This window comes from Ostrinia nubilalis, chromosome 20 (assembly GCF_963855985.1).
Source record: "Ostrinia nubilalis chromosome 20, ilOstNubi1.1, whole genome shotgun sequence".
NCBI classification, from domain to species: Eukaryota; Metazoa; Arthropoda; class Insecta; order Lepidoptera; family Crambidae; genus Ostrinia; species Ostrinia nubilalis.
Window position 1 is genome coordinate 9,491,542 of NC_087107.1, and position 19,995 is coordinate 9,511,536.

Sequence of the window (19,995 nt, forward strand, 5' to 3'; positions counted from 1 at the left end):
GCGGTGATGAGAAATTCAAAGGAGTCGTTCGACTTACACCAGCGAAGGCCGAGAACCCTCTGTTCTACGGTCTTATCGAATTCCAGTTGTTCTGACAACCTGTGGGATGCAGGAATGTTGTTTAGTACAGATTGGGAATTGCTCGTCCACTTGACCAAATCGAACTGACCTCCTTTGAAAAGTAGGATTAATTCGTTAGCGACTTGTATAGCGCGCGAGTCAGATAGTTCACTAAAAACTATATCGTCCATATACAGCGAATCGGAAGCGACGGCGCGAGCGAGCGGGAAAATATGGCCATCGTCCTCAACCAACTGTTGTACGGTGCGGAGAGCGTGGTACGGGCTCGACTTGAGTCCAAAGCAAACGCGGTTAAATTGGTATAATACCAAAGGATCGTTCATGTCGAAACGATAGAAAATGCGTTGATAGCGACGATCGTTTTCTCTTACGCCAATTTGTAAAAACATTTGACGACAATCAGCCGACAGAGCGACTTCAAAAAGGCGGAAATTCAAAAGAATTTTAAATAAATCACCCTGTAAATTCGGGCCACTATGAAGGATGTCATTAAGCGAAAGGCCAGAACTTGTCTTAGAGCTAGCGTCTAGGACAGAGCGTAGTTTAGTAGTAGATTTATCTAAACGTACAACTGCGTGATGCGGGATAACGTAGTCAGAAAGACTGTCGTTGAATATATCGGGTGATACAAGAGATAGATAACCTTTCTCAATATACTCGCGAATGACGTCATTATAGGCGGCTCGTAATTCAGGCGCGGATTCTAATTTTCTCTCAAGCGAGAAGAAGCGTTTTTTCGCGACATCTACTGAGTTTCCCAAAGAGAAAACATCAGAGTGAAACGGTAAGGCAACTGTGTACCTGCCAGTATTAGGATCACGTTCCGTGGTCGCTGCGTAGAAATGCTCGCACTCCAACTCGTCAAATGATTTACTTGTCGAGCGAGTGACGGGAGCCTCATCAATTTGCCAGAATTGTTTTAGAGCCGATTCTAATGAGTTTATGTCAGACGGACGCGGAATATAAGAACAACAAGCGAGCGATGTTTTATTACGTCGCGCAGGCAACGTGGGCACACTGCCCATAATTACGTAGCCCAGGACGGTCTGCACAGCAGGCGGAGCGGAGGAGTTGCTGCTGACCACGCGAGGTAGCAATAGATGCGGGAAAAGCGAAGCCCCGATCAGCACGTCGATGCGCCCGGGGGTGCCAAACGATTCGTCGGCGAGCGGCAAACCCATTAGATAAGGCAATGCGGAAGTATCTACCGGAACGGTAGGAAGATCGTCGGTTATCTCATCGACAATTAACGAATCTACGTTATATTTAACGTTTGAATTAAAGCGGGACGCGAATTGAAAATATACGGAACCCTTAACGGATTTTTCCGTACCACCGATACCCTTGACAGAGAGAGTATCTGAAAATTGACTACTTAAACTTAATCGTTTACAACAGTCTGCGGTGATAAAATTAATTTGTGAACCGCTATCTAATAAGCAGCGAACGAGGTGTTCATTATTAAACGAGTCCCGAACAACCACTGTCGCAGTTGACAATAATATTGTTGAGTTCGTCATACATCGCTGCTTACACGCAGAAGTAGAATGATTGTTTACTTTATTTGACGCGGCGATGGATGCGTTACATTGAGGAGCGGCCGGAGTGACGTTTCCGCCCATCGGCGCCGCGGCCGGCCTACTATGAATGCACGAAGGCTGCGCGTGTGATGGCGATGGCGGCATAGACAGCGCGCTCGCGTGTAAAAGGGACGGCTGCGCCGCGATGGCGTCAACTACTCGCTGCGTGGGCGGCGTAGGCGCGCTCTGCGCCGGAATCGAACCCGAGCGGTTTCTAGCGACGGCTGATAAGCCACAAGGCACTTGCGGTGAATTAGAAGCGTTATCGCGGTTAGTGAAATGTAAAAGAGTATGATGTTTATTTTGACAAGTTTTACATCTAGACTGAGACTGACAGACATTGGTCTTATGTTTGTTACTCAAACAATTAATACAACCGTTTATTTGTTTAATGTAATTAAACCGAGCGGTCGGTGACATATTAGAGAATGCGGGACATTTATACAAATGTTCATGAAAGAAATTGTCACATAAACACTTTGCGGGTTTATTTATAACAGCGTATGATTGCGGTTGCGGACATTTATTAGATTTATTTAAGTTAAATTGCCTTTTTTGTGATTGTTGTGACGTATTAACACGCGCCGTTGAATTATTTAAGTTATTAGTATTTTGTAAAACGCGTGACTGTTCCTTGATGAACTTGACTAAACTATTAAAATTAGGAATTTCGTCTTTTGAACTCATTTCGAATAATCTGGCGGTTTCCGAATCTATTTTCTGTATAGCAATGTGAAACAGAATGAAATCAGTGAGATTATCGATTTTAAGATTTTTTAAGGCATTTGCGGCGGAAACAAAATTATCAGTAAATAATTCGAAATTATCGATAGATGCGGAACTAAATGATTTGTGGTTAAACATCTGATTTAAATATGTAGAAGCCAATAAACGCTTGTCTTCGTATTTATTAACGAGCGACTCAAGAATGAGATTATAATTATTTCCATCTGGATTAATACCCGAAAATGCGGTTTGAGCTTTGTCTGACAGTTTGCCCAGTAGATAATATAATTTTTCGGCGTTTGTCAAAGATCTATTTTCGTGGATTGTAGTTTTAAAGTTAGCGTAGAACAATGGCCAGTTACGAATGTCGCCATCAAAAGACATGATTTCTAAGGGCGGCAGACGCACTTGTTGTTTTTTAATGTCACTGTCAGTCGAAGCAGGCTCGATTGAGGACTTAGAAAAAATAGAATAAACATATTTAATGCGGCAATACATATCCTCGAAATTAGTCCATGACTGTTCGTCGATAACGGCGTTAGCGTTTTGTTTAAGAAGAAGAGAATTATAACGGTCTAGTGCAGCACTGAACTCGTTGCGAATTGCATCTATGTTGACGCATGCGGACATAAAACTTTCCTGTGGCTCAGCGCCGGAGTTGACCTTTGAAATAAGGTCGAAAGTGCGCTGAATGCGAGCAAATATTCTATTGCGACATGATAATGCCAATTGAATGTCCATAGCTAGAGAATCTCTGGCAGTCTCACTGACTGAGGCATCTTCTTTAGCCTTTGGCATTTTAAATAAATGTATATAAGGACGCGGTTAAAGTAAATGAGAAGCGGAATGAGCCACGAAACTGCAGCGTGCAGCTGGGCGCGGAGGTAGGTACTTAGAGACCAAGCGAGCGTTGAGTTTGGCAAAATGAGCGTAGAATTAATTATGACAGTACGCAGTGACTGTTCATAACGCGGTAAATAATAAATAATGCGGGATGGAGCACGATTGAAGAGCGATTGAAATATGTATTGAACGAAATATTTACTTATGAGCGAAAAATATTTATAATAAAGAAATATGGTGTCATCCAGGCAAAATATTGTTAAAATAATGCGTAGAATGTTAAAAAATGCGGAAATGTTACGCGAGAACAATAAAATATAATAAGTTTGAGATGATTTTTGCGGATAAAGCAAATCCGGCTCGAAGGACCATAAATATGGTGTGGCCAAAAACAAGATGGAACCACCGTTAGTATGAAAGTAAATTATTCCCTTCACACCGCGGTTAGGAGTCGAAACTCCTGGAGTGGACTGTAGGTGTTGGTTTTGCGGTTTGTACTATTTTGCTTTGAATGACAATTGATCTCCATAAAATAATGAGAAATAAAAGTGAACGTGGGCCAGCAAAACACATGGGAAGGATGGAAATGTGAAAGGTAAAGACTCACGAGAGATATTTGTAGGCACGATCCTTGGTATGATGAGCTGGGTTTTCCAGGCGCTGGCGTCCAGGTGATATCGTCTACGTGGACGTCTTCTTCGAAGATGATGATCGAGTTATGAGGTATTTCACACACCCAATGTACTGCACTATATGTGGTCCACGAAATACACTCGCGGGAGATCTCCAAAATGCGATTAACACAATATAAAACGATAAATAAATTCAGTCCAGAGCTGTGGGACTGAACGCGGCGCGGGCGCTGCTCCTCCCGTCACATTCCGAGCCAAACTGAATCTTCCAGTCCACGCAGTGGGCGCAAAATGTTGCACTCGCTCAAGGGCACCTTGTATGCGGGCAAGGGAGAAGGAAGATAAGAATGCGGAAGGAGGAAGGATTTTAGTGTTTTGCTGGCGAAGCACCGATATTCATGTGATTAGAAAAAAAAAAAAAAAAAACCTTAGATTAGGCGCGAAAGTTAAAAATAGAAAATATTATATTATGGCGGCACCAGCACCGATTCCAGAAGTATCACTCATGGTATACCTACATAAATATTAATTCGTCCTAATAAATAAGTAGGTAATTAGTAATTATTTTTCTACTTTTCAGTGTAGGTTTTTTATTATTTCAAATTAATATCGAATATGTCTTAAGTCAAGTAAAATAAATTTCAGATCCAGATAATGATTGGATAGCTAGTTACGAGCCGCCAAAGTTTAACAAAAGTACGAACCATGATAAAAAAAACTACTTGGAATTCTATTTTTAAAAAAATTAAAGATGACAGTGAATTGCCAATAATCTTAAAAACATCTCTAGCTTCTCTTCTTTCCAATGATATTATGTCACATGTAGCCTAATTAGATGTTGAAATTCGTCAAAAATTCAAAGTTTAGGGAAGAAAATGGAACAGTAATACAAAAGTTATCCATGCAAAGTAAATTTAGAATTTTTTTACTGTTTTTTCTTCATAATGTGGTTATTATTTTTAAATTAATTTTGAAATAAAACACATAAAAAGTAATGAAAATGAGTATAGCAGAAAATATAACGATGCTGGAAGAAGCTTTGTATGGATAACTTTTGTATTATTGTTCCATAGTAACGGCAAGTTTATTTTTGTTTAAAATAAATTTGCCGTTCCAAAGTAAAGTTATGCAAATCGCTCTTTTTCGTTAATTTATTTTTGCGAACATAACTATTTACTTACTTCAGTAGTTACTTACTTACTTAGTAGCTCACTGGGTAAAATGGGCGAACTTGTATTCTTATAATGACCTTACCTATATACCCACGAAGTTTGTCTAACCTTCCGCCAAACACCCTGTATACTGTGGTTTTGGCTTGGCTATCTTGTTCGTTAAAATGCCCGTGGCGGGGAATCCCCGGGACCCCATCCCGTTTGTGTCGCAACTCGCACGCATCGCATCGGGTTGCGTTCATAAACTCACTCATAGTCATAAAAAAATTGTATTACAAACTCGGCGCCTCTACGGTTCAAAATATGTAACTAGTACTTTATGGTTCAAAAGAACTGCCGCCGTTTTAACGTTGAGCTCGTAAGTAATATATACTTATAATAAATCTGTAGAGAGGTCAATTCTGTACATTAAATATATTTTCAAAATAACTACCAGGGGGTGATTAGTGATCGACACTGATGCCAAAAATGCAATCAGTAAAATTTTTGTCTGTCTGTCTGTATGTTCCTTATAGAAACAAAAACTACTCGACGGATTTTAACGAACTTTGGTACAATTATTCTTCATACTCCTGGGCAGGTTATAGTATACTTAGGAATTCCCACGGAAACGGGAATTAGCGGGAAAATCCTTTTGTATAAAAAATCAAAACCGCTTAACCGCTTTTTGCCAAGCAGGTACCTTAGTAAACTTAAAGCTTAGTTACAACAGGATATTGCAAAATTCCCACGGGAACGGGAGTTAGCGGGAAAAAACATATGTATGAAAAAATCTAAACCGCGTAAGATAGATGAAGGGGGTAAAACGGGATCCACGCGTACGAAGTCGCGGGCGGCCGCTAGTGTAAACTAAACTAAAACCCTAAGCGTAAAATGAAACCATAAACGTGAATCATAATAAACATATAAATATTGAGAGACTTGTTTAATAAGCGTAATATTTGTTTTGTTGCGCTTGCGCATACTGTACCTACTTACTTATCGATATGTACTCCATTTAAAAAAAAATAGGTGGCAGTAGCGGCGCGGCGCCCCTATTGTCTTGGCGCCTGTGTGCGCCGCACACATCGCACACAGGGGCGGCGCGGCCCTGATAGAAAAATAACACCGCTAAGAGCCCAGAGGAAAATATACATACTAAGTATTCGTAGTAACTACGGGACTACTTAATCCCACCTGTTTTCCAACCATTGCAACTTCTGTATAGCTAGGATCTACTGTTTGACCTCATATGGAAACCAATAGTTGGAATAGGAGCGCTTTTGCATCAAAAATGTAGAGACTGCTGTAAACTGTACCAAATATCATAGAGCATAGATGACAAAAGATATATTTGCAAAGCAAACAAAACGTCCGGATTCAGGAGTCTGCTAACAAAATGTTCTATCCATAGAACAATAGGTTATTCAAACGGCCCGTATGTTCAACAGATACGAATATGGATTTTACGGATATAAGAATAAAATTATACCGGTTTCGGTTATGGTCTTATAGTTTCAGATGATTTCGGTTACGGATATTGGAATTTTAAAAAGTAATAGGTACACTTTAAAAGCAACATTAATTTCATATGTAGTCTAATCTAATATTAGCATTTATTTTTACAATCAGTCAAATAACTGTTATTATAGTAGTTAGTCCAGTAACTTATACAATATTCATTCCATTCTTTTTTGCAGACTTGTATAAGTTGTTGTGTAAACTTCGCCTTTATCCGAAACTATCCGAAGCTTGTGAAACAGTTTCGGTTACTCCTTAACATCCGTAATGTTCAATGCATGATTTGTAGCACGGAAATACGGAGGCTCAGAACGAAAGGCCTTAGGCGATACTGAATGTCGCTTTATTGTAGAAAAAAGGAACTAACGACAGGGAATATTATGCTTGCAAATGTTTCAGAATGTGTTGTCTTTTGTTTTGTATTGTGTGGAAACGTTGTTGTAGAGTCACCGATATCTAGGCAGGTGTAGTAATGGAAATACACTCAACATCAAATAAATCGCACCTTCCGCGACGTGAACTTTAAAGATTTTCTTCTGACACAATCATGGTGCCCCAGCAATATTGGTGTTATTTGAAAGCTTAATAAATAAACTTAAAGAAAAACACATTCATTTTTTTTTATAAACAATTAAGTAACAGGTACCATAAATGTGACTTGAAAAAAGGCCTCACTTGGAGCTCACCTCTGGGACCAAGTAGACCAATTTTTGTGGTTATAAAATGATCTTGAACGTGTCCTTTTTAACAGATGGATAGCAATTGATCCCAAAAGTTAACAGTTTTATAGCCATAAAAGTTGGCCAAACCGTAACTACCTATTTTTTGAAGAAGTGACTCTGGATCCTTCTAAAGACACATTTTTTGGGTAATTTCCTTTAGTGAAATGAAGTTTTGAACTAGGCTTTCAAATGGTACCAATGTTGGTGGGAAGTGGGGATGCATACGTTTGATAAGTGCTTGTCGCGGGAGGTGCGATTTATTTGATTCCGAGTGTAGTTAACGTTACTCTTATTGATTGACTCATAAATTGCAATCGCTATTATTTATTTGGATATTTTTCCTTACTTTCAGCAGCGAATTGATTACAATAGATAATAAAAACATTAGGTAGAAATATAAATAAATAAATAAATAAATAAATCTTTGGACAATTTCACACAGCGCCAGCTAGCCCCAAAGTAAGCAACTTAATGCTTGTGTTATGGGTGCTAGCTTAACGGATATACTACTTATATACTTTTTTTTTTTTAAATACATAAATATTATACATAGTCACACCCAGACCCGTCACAGAAATTAAAATTCATCATTTCAATTTCTGCCCGGCCGGGAATCGAACCCGGGACCTCTCGGCATAGTAGTCCGTTCTGAACCACTACACCAAACGGCCGACTAATTAAATATCAACCAAACCTTACCATAGTTTTTTAAAAAACCCATGTTGAGTGCATTTTTAGAGGATTATTTTTTTTACTTATTGTGTTTTGGTCACAAATAAAGTGTTTTTCTTTTAATTATTCTCATGTCGTGTTTCATTCATAAATAAATGCTAATTTTCGTACATACCACCAGCTTCTATAGGTACCTATTTACTGAGCGTCATCTTTACGCTAGTAATGGAGTAGCATCCATAACTTCATGAAATTCGCTGTACGAAATGAATATTGAATTTCAACATCAACCAGCTATAAATAATTTTATCTGCTCATGTTTTCGGTACAGCTTGTACAGACGCACATCAAGTTCAACACCGTGAGTCCTTATTGCGTTGTGATAAGAGTGGTATTGTAACAAAAATGTGTAGGTTGTTGTGCTGCAGTACATTTTGCTCGGAAATACGCTGTCGACCGCCTCGACACTAGTGACGGAGGAGAATCGCCGTGTGAACTGGTGTTTGGCTGTTTTATCAAGTTAATGGCCGAAAATACGGGCAGCTGGTTTGTTTTTCTTTTTATTATTTATTCTTTTTTTAAATATGTATTTTAAATTGTGTTATGTACCTAAAGCCAGCGTCAATAGTAGTGGCCAACACAATCTTTTTCCAATAATAACAAAGACGTGTTGCGAACTTTTTGGCCATTTTGGGTGTCACGAACTATTTAACGCTGACTGTACCTCAAAAAGTTAGATTTAAGGCGCTACCTCGTAAAAGTTTTCGGCCGACTGAATGCCTCGCACACAGAGGGATAGAAATATGATTTCTCAGTGCGAGGAAAGGGACAGCAATAGCGCGCGCGGCGCGGAATAAAATAACGTAAGCGACAAAAATCGGAAATCATGTATTTATTGAAAAACCAAACACTATTTAAAGAAAATAACTCGACCAGTACTTAGAATATGTTATTACCTTACCAATATACAAAATTTGGTATTGAAATATTAGCCTATCTGCTTATAAAACGAAAAACCGAGTAATAACGTAAATGCGCCTATTACCGCCAGTTTAAGCTGACTTCGGATAAACGTTACAAAATTAGATATAAGACGTGGTGATAGAAAAGACACTTTAATTTATTTATAACAATGATGAAATAATCTTTGAATTCAAGTAGTAACAATGAGTTTTCAATCACACAATAATTAATAAATAGCAATTTAATCTGAAAAAGCAGTTGTTTCTATTACCGACCTATAGACGAGGTGTGTTTCTATTAACGTTTTTTCTGTTTCTATTACCGACCGCTAAGAATATTGCTCTTCAATTGGGTATATTCCAAGAGGCACGGGTTCGATTCCCGCTCAGAGGCTCGGGAACCACTTGATTTTTTCAAGTTAAATTTGTTTTGCTTTTAGTTTTAGTTAAATTTGTTTTTTTTTTTCAAGTTATTTTTTTTATACTTATTTTTTTATTATTAAAAGAGAAAAGGCACCCTTCTCGAAAATAAATAAATAATAAAGAAGAAATAGTAGAATAATAAATTCCTCTATTATACTTGATTACACGGTACCCGGTGTTCTAGTGAGTAGTGGGTGTCATTATAATTTAAACAATATTTGAGTTTTATAACAAAAAAAATTTTATTTAATATTTTATTTTTAATTTGACTATAATTTTTAATTAGTTTTTGATTTTAATTGTGTGTAATTGTGTATTTTAATTTAAACTATGGACAATTGGACACTGTCTGTATAATTATTTTAAATTATTTATTTATTATTCAAAAGATCTTAAAAAGTTACATAGTAGTTGTGGTAACGCATGATTGGTTTGGTGTCATGTCATAAATGTTAGTTATATCCAAAATACAGGCATAAAAGTCATTGCAGGTGGCGTTATAGTTATGAGGCGGTAATAGAATTAACTATGAATATTACTTTATTCTATTACCGACCGTAAAAAAAAACAGTAACCAGCTAAAATATCTACTTTAATGAAGACGTGATCAGTGAAGTATCATTTTTATTAGGTTTTATTTTATATCAAATAGGTACTAATTAGAATATAACAGGTTTTTACAAAATCTATCGTCATACATTATTAGAGATATTCTTTAATGTTCATTGCAGTTTTATGCCAAACCTATGACAATTAACGTATGGCGTTAATTGATTTACTTATGTGAAATATTCTTATGAATCGATTAAAACAACAAAATGGAGGTTAAATGCGTAATTAAACATATAAACACTAAAATAAAATACTTTATCAAAATTCTAACAACGCCATGGGTCGTTATTAGGAACCAAATTATGAAAAGTGTTTCTATTACCGCCCTTATTTAAAATTGTATTTAAGCCACAAAAATACAGCGAGAGGGCTATATTGAGGGTTTATTAAGGAAACTAAAGTACTAATTAATATTGTTATGCAAAAACATGTTGGTATACTTATTTTAAATGTGTTAAAATCGCTAATTAATAACAAGGTGCACCTTAAGTAGCTGGGAGCGCGTCAGTATGAAAAGTGCGTCCGTTGCGGGCACGTCCCATTTAATGTCAAATAACTCCGTTTACTGGTTATTTACGAACACAAAGTTTAATCGTTTTGATAGTCAATAAACATATCTAGATATATTTTAGGTAACGTGTTTTCGGGAACCTGTTATTATGTTTTTTATGAAAGAAAGAAAAATAGGGCGGTAATAGAATACAAATTTTGGGGGGTCGTTAATAGGCGCACTTACGTTACTTTGGATTTTTTTTCTATCGAGAAAATTGTTTCCATTCATGTTTCGGCTTCGACCAGACACTAGATTTATTAGTCAACTATGACATATTTCAAAATAAGAACATAAGTAATAAGAAAAGTACGATTAAAACTAATTCTGCGCTTCTTTAAAACGCCCAATATTCGCAAGGCATCACCTTAAAGAGTGGGAGGGGTTTATTGAAACGTAGTTTTACCAATAAGACCGTCTCTCCTCACATGGAATCAATGTAAGACTATCAGATCTAAAAATGGTTCAGTTGGATCAAAAGTACAAATCTTTTTTATTTTGTGCACCAATTTGTAACTTGGCTTGTTGGGTAAATAGTATGTTCAGATGATTTAGGTAGGTACTGTAGCAACAAGGCAGCTGGGGCAGGAAAGTTCTTGAGTGGCGACCACGAGCTGGAAGACCACTAGGTGGACCGACGATCTGGTGAAGGTCGCGGGAAGTACCTGGATGCAAGCGGCGCAGGACCGGTCTTTGTGAAAATCCTTGGGGGAGGCCTTTGTCCAGCAGTGGACGTCTTTCGGCTGAAACGACGACGACGACTGTAGCAACACTATAACTAACATAAGATTGGGATCTTATTATAAAGTACATTACCTAGCGACAAGAATCGAAGTAACTATACAGGGTGTTAGGTAAATGGGTATACTAATCGGATTTTATAAAAATTATTTTGTATGAAAATTTAAAAAATTAAAATGATGATATCAAATTTCTGACTTCACCATACCATTTATATGCCCATGTTAACATGGGCTAGTGTCGGCTCATATACCCATTTACCTAACACCCTGTATATGTACAAAAAAGGCCGGAGCGATGCGATTCAGAATTAAAACTATTAGGTAACCTACTATGTCTATAGGGAACAGGAGTTATCGAAATCCAAAATAGAAATTAAATCGATTTTCTCTAAGTGGGGACTCCCCCGTTCAATGTGGACAGAAGATTTATAGTCCGCGCTAATAGAATTCGGCATTCATGTAAATACGAAGTGATAAAATCTACTTAGAGATCGAACTGTCTCCGTGATCTTAACCTAACATTATTTCACTTATTTATCTAATCCCTGATAGGTTTATTTTATTTATGATTAAGATATTAAAATACTATAAAACCAACTGGGCGATGTGGGAATCATTGGGAGAGGCCTATGTTCAGCTGTGGCTGAAATGAAGATGAAGATGATGATGATGATGATGATGAATCGTAGAACATCCTTTGTCCTTTCTGATGACAAATGGATAAATGTGAAATACTTACCTGTATGGAACGAAATGAAATGGGTAAATGTAAAAAACCTGGTGGCGAACGTCAGCAAGTGAACGCGAGGAATGTTCAGCTCACCAACGAATATAGGTGAAGTAAAACGCCCTTCAATAACTCCAGAAAACAACGGCTGTTTGCTTAATTATCAGCTTAAAATTATAATACACGTGTTTCATTATTAATTATCTCTGAAATTCTGCGTATTTGACCCACGTTTGATACGGAGAATTCTTATAACAGCATTCCTTGAAATGTATAGGCATTTTGGGTTCTACATTTTCTATATCAATTATTATTGGCGTGTGGGTTGTGTAGTGTATAATGATTTGTACAACTATTTCGGGCCGTGAATGTATGATGGTTCCTAAAACTAGGAGCAAACAATATGCTAAATACAGGGGACACTGCCTCAAGACACCGAGTTCGTTAGTCAAATTTGAGGTCTAGTATTTCGATACATTGCTTGTTCAAACATACTCCGAATTCTGTATTTACAAACATATGAATGGGAATACCTACTATTGTAGCATCTCTACAGCTGAGCTAATTAATTAATTTTAATATTATTTCATTTGAAAATCAAAAGAAGATTTCAAATTCAATTATTTTATTATATCAGACTATAATTTAACAGAAATATTCAAAACAAAAGAGTATAATTATTTGATGGCAAAGAAACATAAAAAACAGAGAACAGAAGAGTCAGCAAGAAGCTTTGATTTTAATAAAATAAATAGTACTCTACCTATTCCACAATGAAGCGTCTCAAGAGGCGTGTTAATTAATCATTCGAAATCAAATTGGAATTCGAATGCGAAACTGCGTGGTGTAAAATCGCATGCGTACCTACTTATTGAAATTCTATCGCATAAACAATATTCCTCCAGTTCTTAAGTTTTTAATTCATTGATTGGCATAAATTACTACCAATCAGCTATGTAGGTACCAATCACCCACACTGACATTTCAGCTGATGATTGAACATACTGATTGAGCTTAACTGGGCTTTGAGGAGATACACACTGTAGTCGATGGTAATTAAGCATAATTTGTATGACATTGTCAGCTATTAAAAGGTAGAAAGAACGAAATTATGTTCATACCAATCTTGGGTACCAATCCAAAAATGTTATAAAACAAAATCAAATTATAAAATTAGGACAGTACCAAAGTGGTTACATGGTAAAAGTTTCACGCCCTGTTCACGTTCAAATGACAAATTACATACTTTTTCAAAACGTTGGAAAATAACTATACTGACACAAAACACCGGATGAATTTTTCACTGTATAAAAAAAAAGTAATTCGTTATTTGGATGCTAATAAGTAGGTGGATGCGAACAGGTGACATGACCCTATAAAAACATAACCCTCCTTCTGGCGCACGCAGTCAGTTTTAATGAGCAGAGAGTTTTAATGAGTTTTTTAATGAGTTTTAATTGAAACATAACCCCCTTAATTGATATTTATTGTCCGTGGTGCATAATCTTTTCTTAAAGGTTTTAAACCTTTGTTTGTCATCTGTAATCCGCTTTGCAATGGAGGGAAGTCGAACCTTAATTTCGAACTCCTCCTATGTTCTTCTGATTAATTTCGTTGCAGGTCCAATGACAGTTTAACTTTCCCCCGGGACAAACTTGACCTTCATTGGTTGGGTTTTTGTGGCGGTCAAGCTGTAGATCCTGGCTACACAGGAGTTGCAGTGGTGGGAACGAGAGGTGGGAATAGTCCCGTTCTGGCGCAGTCGGGTAATAAAATAATATTCACAATTTTCTAGGCTGCCGTGTGTAGCGCGTGCTACTGACGTTTCTATCGGTGAGTGCGCGTGTATTCGACCGCGCTGCCGATACGCTCGCATTGATATTTCTGCAATAAACTGCGCTGTGCATTTACCCTATCTGCTGAGCGGCCACTCGTGTGGAAACGGGTTTAAATACCAGTTTATTTATTTATATTAGGAAGACCAGGGTTCACATTATTTTAGTAGGTTTGTACAATAACTTATTAAAATAATGTGAACCCTGGATTAATGACACTAAATAACCAAAGTACAACCTTTGCATAGTTTGGACTAGAGGCACAGTATAAAATGTCAAAGGATATTTATTTATTTATAAATTCTCACTATAAAGCGATTTCGCAACAAACAAACACTTTTAAAAAGATAAAAAGGTTTCCGACAAAAAAAAAACTAAATAACTATTCTGAGGTCCTCACAGTTAGAGATGATCACACAATATGTAGGTACTATGAATAATTATTTTGAAATTATATTTTTTATTATAAATTCTTTTAGTATCACTCAAGAACATTCTTGTTATTATGATACTTATGCTTTCCTGAAATTATGACACTGTAACGGTAAGCTATAGGTATTTGGGACGCATACTTGTAAGTGCCATTAAACGAGTTTAAAATTATGCTCGTATTATATGAATAGGAGTCAATAATAGTAGAAAAAAAAAATAGCAGTTAATTGAATTCCACATTGACTTGGTACTTAGAACAGAGCGATTGTTTCAATCAGCAAACTAGCTACGGGAGTTTGAACTGTCGATGTCGTTCCCGTTTCCCGGGATGTCCCTTAAATTAATTTGCCAGTCGATCGTCCCGTCCGGGATACACGATTCTCTGGCATTACAAATCAGTAGCACAATAGATATATCGGGAATAGAAGGCTCGTTTGTATGTTCGTTTCAGTTAAATTTCCACAACGACCGGTTTTGGACTTCCCGCATCCAGGTGTTTACCATAACCTTTGTGTTCCGACCCAAACGAACAAGAAGGCTTGTAAGTGTTTGAAAATGATACAATTTTGTAGTTTTCTTGGCCCAGGAAAAAAAAGATACAATGCTTGTGTTAAAGATCATCTTGAAAATAAAGTAAAATGACAGATTTGTAATTTTTTCTCTAATAAAATTACAAGATTTTCGTGAGATTTCAATTTTATAAGACTTAAAAAGTCGATTAGCTATCATGGGTACTTCTCATTTACACTCAAATTTGATGGTCACACAATAATAGTTCATAAACGGTATAAGTTAGAACAATAACTTTGAAATCAGATGATAAAATATCTATTTAGCTACATACAAAATAAATGTTATCGTAATAGAAGCAAAAATAATACGAAAACATCACATGAAACGATAAAAAACGGGGTCATTTTTCGCGTTCTCATCGTGTCACACCCTCGGTTGCAATTAAACATTTGGTTACTGCATTCACAATTTTCATTCAATTTGTGTGTAGCATATACTAAAATCATCCTAATTAAATATACTTTCCACACAATAGTCAAAAAAATATCTTCTTATAATTATTTCGAATTGAGAAAGCGAAATACGTTGGTCACACGATTTTAGGTATCTAAAATTTTGAGTAATAATACAAGATTGCCGTTAAACCGAACACCAGTGACCAATCACATCATTCTATTCGGTTAACGTCAGTCGCGCTCCGGCCATTGGGGAGGTGAGATAGGTCGATCGTCGCTCAGCGAAAAAAATACGTAACTTTTTGTGATTATCCATAGACATACCGTCGCTTGCTTGAACAATATTTTCTACCTCTAAAATTTAAACAATTTAATTGAAACTTAGGCCATTGAAAACTTTACATGTTAGACTTATTTGTGTAGTATTCGACTTGAACCGTTAAATTCAAATTTAAGGATAATTCATAAAAAACTAAAATTTTCGTCACCTTCGTGGCATCACCTTCGTGGTGTTTTATACACGAAGGTGATTTTAGGCCACGAAAGTGATTTCTTGCTTTGGTTTATTTTAAAATATAGTGACTGGTGTTTATGTTTTTACAATATTTTAATAACTAATAAATTATACGTGGTAAGTAGAGTTCAGTACATCAATAAAAAATAAGGACCTCGTATTTTTGTTGTCTGTCTGTCTGTATGACTGTATGTATGTCTGTATATGTGACTGTGTATCTGTTTGTAAGATAAATTTAATCTGAAGTTTGAGTTAAAAGTTGTACAACATCTGGCCTCAATAAAAAATATATTTTTGTTGAGGGACTGATAATCAGTTAGAGTTCTTTTTTATTGTGGTACTGATAATCCTTTTTTTGCTCCTTTAGCATTTCAGAATGCCACCAGTGTCATTCTTAAAACCAATTGCGTAGAATCTTGTAACTTAGTAGGTGAGATTATAGGTAAAATTTTGTCTTGTAAAGGTAAAGTTTTATTTTATTTAAGTAGGTACCTATTTAATATCGACAAGGAAAAGTGACGTAAGATTTATTTAAACAATATTCTATACAATATAATTATATACCACTAAATATTAACAAATAACTACTCAACTAAACTATAACTAAATATAAAAGGGTAAAAATTAAAATATGTACCTACAAGCTTTAAAAATAAAAAAAATGCTATTTATATTATGTTATTGCTATTTATCTATGAAAATAAGACAAAATATATGTCTTATAAACACTTAAGAGTCATTTACAGTAGTAAAGTTTGAAAAAATTATTGCTGTGAAGTACAGAATCACTTTCGTGGCATCAAAAAATTCAAAACGTTAAATCTTCCAAACGAGACTCACTATTTGACTGATTTACTGAGAATACAATCTTCACATCAAGCGCTACAATTTTTGTTCACAAAAAGTTGAAATAAGTTAGAAATAAAATTTGCCACGAAGGTGACGATGAGAACCGTGGCGATGAGAAATACCCTCATAATCAGAATCATAAAATTTTATCAATAAGGAGGAGCCCTTTGGTTGGGCTTTGCAGATTTTGTTCAAATTAATTGTTAGACCCAATATTATTGAGGTCCATCTAGCTAGCTGTATTCGATAGAGCCCATGGCGGTTAACCATTAGAGATGTCATCTCAGCTGTTAATGGAATTAAAAAGACGAATAAACCCTTATTTTGGAATGATTTTGTTTCATGTGATAAATATAAATACATAGACCTACCATACCTTTTTTTTCATGTGCTAGATAAGAAACAGTACCTTTTCATTTAATTTCTATTACGTAGCAAGCATTCTGAGCGTTGTTTGGGCGTGGCGCAGCCGCCTGTGTCTGCCGTCTGTGCGGGGGTAAACACTGGGGCACAGTGGGCGCTGTGTGTGCATACTCTTTGTGACCGATTTTGAAATAGTACCCACTGGGCAGTAACTGTCGTCGTCATCAGTCGATAAGTCGAAAAGTTTTAGAAGTATTCTTCATACATAAATGAAAAGTATTTCTGTGATTTAGTTAAATACATTTATGATATTAGAATGACAAAGAAGAAGAAGAAAGACAAAGTTTGTTGAACCATAACTAATAAGTTGCTGATAGAGTCTTGTGAATTTATGTATCGTTTTCGTATTTTACTAGTATTTAGAGCAAATAACTTTATCATATTGTACAGGCGCCAGCACATTAGACTATACATTTTTGTTGTTATAATAATATACCCTTTATTTCAATTGAATAAGATGCCACAGTGTTTAGCTTGAGTGTTGTCATCCGTACAGTCGAGCGACTATCCGACTATTTCTTATTTTAATATTATCCCACTTTTACAAGTAGCACTAAAAATCTAGGGGAAGAAGTCAGTGTACCTTGAGATGAAATGATCGAAAGAAAAAATGTTCTGAAATAAATTCTCTTTTCCAACCCAGTGTGTTACAAGCTTATATGCTTCCGCAGTCTTCAGAGAGCGCTGTTTGTTCCGTGTCGGCCTGCGCCGCACTGTGCAGTGTGCATACTCGTTCATCCTTGTATTATCTACTACCCGCAAACGTATCCGAATGTACTTACGTCAATGGAGCAGCACAGTGGGACGAATGTCAGATAAATAACACTTTTATTAATAGAAATAATTCTGTTTAACGTTGAGTTTCGAGGTAACTATTAATGGTAAAATACTTCAGACGAATGAAAGGTTCGATGCTGTAGTATTTTTATTGCATATTTAATTAAATATGTAATGTCGTAAAACCAAAATATTTTTTAAAATCCACAACGAGTAAGCTCTTGACCTGCATCTCACCTAATGTCAAGTGGAAATAAAATATTTGCGGTACTTTATTTTTGTAGCGGTAATTAAATACTACTACATAGTGTGTTCAACATGTCAGGTCCACGCATGACAGGTCTTGAGATACAGCCTGCTGATATACAGATAAAATTATCAAATCTATGTTATTTCGAAAAGTAAATCAACTAAATATTATTCCAAAGTCCTTCCTACTAATATTATAAATGCGAAAGTTTGTGTGGATGTCTGAATGTTTGTTACTCTTTCACACAATAACTGCTAAACGGATTTTAATGAAACTTTACAGCATTATTGATTATAACGCAGAATAACATATAGATAGGCTATAATTTATGACGATTTGTGACAAACTAAATTTAAAGGTGAAAAGGGTGAAGCCACGGGCAAAAGATAGTATCAAATAAACAAAGCGTTATTTTATAGGACATTGCACAAAGCGTTCTCTACTACTAAGTAGAGTCTCTTGTTTAAAGTTGTCTCTTGGTGTTAGTACACAACAATGACGAATACGTCATTGTTATGCACAATAGTGCAACGCAGTCTGGACGGTATTATGTAACAGCGGACTAAATACAGTACAGTCCGACACAAGAGAGATTTTACATAAAATGACCCATTTACGTATTCTAGTATGAATTAATAGGTACAAAATAGTTTAATAGGTACCTACTAATAATATGTTTTTTCATAATATGAAATAGTTTTTAAGAAAGTTACAAAAATTGTAAAAGAATACATTTTTCATTGAATGAAATAAAGTTTCTAACTTATCTTAAGTTATAAAAACTTTACTAAAGTTTAGTAATGTTAGTACGGCACTAGCACTAGCCAGTAGACTTATTTTTATGGAATGCAGAAAATAACAAAACGAAATAGCAGGCTTATTTAGATAATGCCGTTATAAATAATAATATGAGGAGACTGTAGGTGTAACCAAAATTTATTTTTTATAAATTTCAATATTTACCTATTTACAGCAAAATGTGTACTTAGTTAGTACCTTCATAATTTCTTTATCATGCTTGAAATTAAAAAATAATAATCTCCAGTCCACAAGAATGTTGAGGAAAACGTCTCGAAGCGAATTCTTCAGCGAAAGATAAGTATAAGTTCAATCTTAATAATAATAACGTCATTTTACCAAGGAAGATAAATGCTTTAAAACGAGGCAACATTCATAATCTAATTAGTATTAACTAGAACTTTCAAGCAAAGTTCACGTCACTTCCACATTCCGTCGTAAACTTAAACTTTCAAATGTTGTCCAACAAGCAAGTTAGTTCGCTGACCAAAATACGTTATTCCAAAAACAATCTACTTTGCCGCAAGTACGTGTGTCCAGTGGCGGCGTAGCATGGGTTGGTACCCGGGGCGATAACACCCCCCCCCCCCCCCCGTCACAAGTCCTATGGCACCCCCTGGTACCTTCCCAGGATTTTGGGGTTACCTACCAATTCGAAGATTGAAAGACAATCACACCCCCCACTCCCCGTATCATGACATAGACCGCAGATTTGCCATGCAGATGTGCCAGTGAGTACTAATCTGCGCGACTTGTGTCACCCCCTGATGCTTGGCACCCGGGGCGGACCGCCCCCACCGCCCCCCCCTTACGCCGCTACTGCGTGTGTCCGAGCCGCGGCACTAATTAAATAGCTCTCGCTGTGACAGCTGTCCGGAGCACTACGGCTAGTCCGGGAGGCCAGCGATCAAAAACATTGACTCACTCTTACTTCACTCTAAAACAATCTACTTTGCGCCGCAAGTACGTGTGTCCGAGCCGCGGCACTAATTAAATAGCTCTCGCTGTGACAGCTGTCCGGAGCACTACGGCTAGTCCGGGAGGCCAGCGATCAAAAACATTGACCTACTTTTACTTCACAATATAATAATAATAAAACTTACTTTGCGCCGCAAGTACATCGTCGTTTACTTTGTCGTAAAATCGATGCCCATTACAACGGGACCACACTCAGCATATGCCGAAGGCCAGTGCACCACATGCC

At 36.5% G+C, this 19,995-nt stretch overlaps 1 pseudogene; it reads left to right on the forward strand.

The window, feature by feature from the left end:
* The first annotated feature begins 1,728 nt into the window (after nucleotides 1-1,728).
* The window catches only part of LOC135081889 (uncharacterized oxidoreductase YxbG-like), a 67,476-nt pseudogene continuing 49,209 nt past the window's right edge, over nucleotides 1,729-19,995 (forward strand).